Source organism: Phaethon lepturus, unplaced genomic scaffold, assembly GCF_000687285.1.
Source record: "Phaethon lepturus isolate BGI_N335 unplaced genomic scaffold, ASM68728v1 scaffold37763, whole genome shotgun sequence".
Lineage (NCBI taxonomy): Eukaryota > Metazoa > Chordata > Aves > Phaethontiformes > Phaethontidae > Phaethon > Phaethon lepturus.
In genome coordinates, this window is record NW_010531879.1 from 1206 (window position 1) to 3612 (window position 2407).

The window sequence follows — 2407 nt, forward strand, 5'->3', positions numbered from 1 at the left end:
TTTCAGTTTTAGTGCTGGTTTCAGGTTTACTACGGCTATGTTAAAGTCACAAAACTGTATGGTGTCACTATAGTAAGACACTGACCTTTAACTGCTCTTCATATTTAATATTTGCTGTAATACTTGAGTTCGTTTGTGATTCCTATTCCCTGCATTACTTTAAAAATAGCTAGATTTGCTTTTGCTAGCTTCTATTAAAAACCTCACTCATGTTACTATTAATATCTAGCTTTACATTCCAGCATCACACAGTCCAAATGTGCCACCATCCCTGTGAAGAATCCTTCATTTTCCTTTGGTCCTTAAAAGGCTGCAGATCTGTTACGGATAGAAGCCCATTTGCTTGATTGATTATTTTAAAAAAGCAAAAAGGCATCTAACAAATTCACATAATACTCAGACATGTTTTTTTTTAGAATGAAGAAACTGCTTATGCATTTTGATTCATAAATCTTGTTTTTTTCATCTTGTACTTTCCAACACGGCAGTATTGCTAATCCAGACCCCTACATCCTCAAACACTGATACAGGGTAAGGCTATGTTTTCTGATGTCTGCCAAGTGGTGACAAAGCAAAATGAAGACCTGAGCAGTTGCAAATACTGAGAAAGAGCTGTCTAACTGAATTTAATTACTTTGATAGAGTCATAACATGACTTTTCAAGATGCTTATTCAAACGGTGAGTTCCCCTCAGCAGCAGAACAAACTAAACACCCCATATGCATATTGAAGCACTTTGTACAAACAGCACTGCAGGTCAAGAGGCTGAGTATGGAGAGAGGAAAAAAGATCCTTGGTGGAGGCTCAGGTGTGGACACAGACATCATTCTCTGTGGTCCAGGTCTGACTGCAGTGCTTGTGAGGTGAGGCTGAGGATGCAAATGACATGCACAACTCACCTTTAGCCGGTGGCTTGGCCGGTGGCTTGGCTTGCATCTCCCTCCCCCTGTCCCCCGTGGCAGAAATGGGGGGTGTCTTATTCACCGAAACAGCAGGAGCTGGGGCACACAGGCACCAGCTGAAGGGCAACGATGGACTTGGGTACTTCAATGCACTTCAATACTTCAAGCTGAAAGTTTGAGTTGAAACCCAAGATATTCACACTGTCGTTTGTGAAGAGAAGACAAAAACATTTCATTGACCTCAGAAGATGTGAGGAAATCTTATAAGTTTTATTAGGTCGTATAAAGATATGAGACATATAGTTTGGACTCTGGAAAATGTTCAGAAACAGTAATACTTTGACCCCAGTACATATGCCAGCATGGCGTGAGGCGTACATTAGGGGCTGATCCTGCAACCTCTGCGTGTCATGGACTTTGGTGGGCGCAACACTTCTTTCATTGGTGTAATTTGACTTCAAGAAAGTCACTGCTGATTTACTCCAGGCATAACTGAGATGAGGCTCAGGCCTCCAGTTTTTAAGACATTTGAAGAATATAACAAGTACATGTTATAGCTATGTATAGAGGTGTATATATGTATATGCACATGGAAATATATGTATACTATTTCTCTATATCATAGCTATATCCTTAGTTCTATAATTGGCACTACTACACTGGTGTCCAAGGAGATATGCTGATTTAACTCAGCAGGGGATCTGGCCTCTGATATTCTAGTGTCTAAGAGAGGCTTTTTTTAAAATACCTTTATTTCAAGGAAGAAAGAATTTTCCTGTGTCCCAAGAGCATAAGAAGAGGACAGTTGCTTTTCTTCAGATTTCAGACCAACATCAACTCCTCCTCGTGAATGAAGTGTGTACGTTGTATTTCCACAGCAGGATCAGTACCTCTGGTCTCTCACTAGCTAGAGTTAGTTTCGCACACTGCTGGTGTCCTTATTTTTTTCAAAAAAGCACAGAAAGCCTGGCAAGCTCCTTGTTTACCAAATACAGCAAAAGGATCAGATGGAGTCCTCTGCCTCAGTCCCTTGAATTCAGCACGTCATAACCTGTGCCAGGGGGGAAGCAGCATAAATAACCACAAACTGGGGAGAAGCAGTAGCAGTCCCCAGGGTTTCCTACTATCTCCCCCCTCCCACGTGCATGCACACGCAACACACAAAGAGCTCCTGGGGGAATTCCACAAGATGCGGAGAGATGAGCGCAAGTGAGGAGCATTGGCGTTGACCTGTTGTTTCTCACTGCTGGGCAACGTTTGATATCCACAGTGCTCGGCTTCTCTTTTACTGCAAGGCAACAAAGGGGACATTTATACCACCCAAGGCGAAAGCCATTCTGCTCTTAGGATCCCTTACTAATACAGAGGAGCTGGTGGCAGAGATGTCCCATTGGGAGCAGCTAAACACAGCCTGGGGCGGCACTGGTTCCGTTGGGGTGTTTGTAGCTCGCAGTCTTGTTAAAGCAACCTCTGGAAGTGGAGTGAAAGAGGGGTGGGATGGGTCC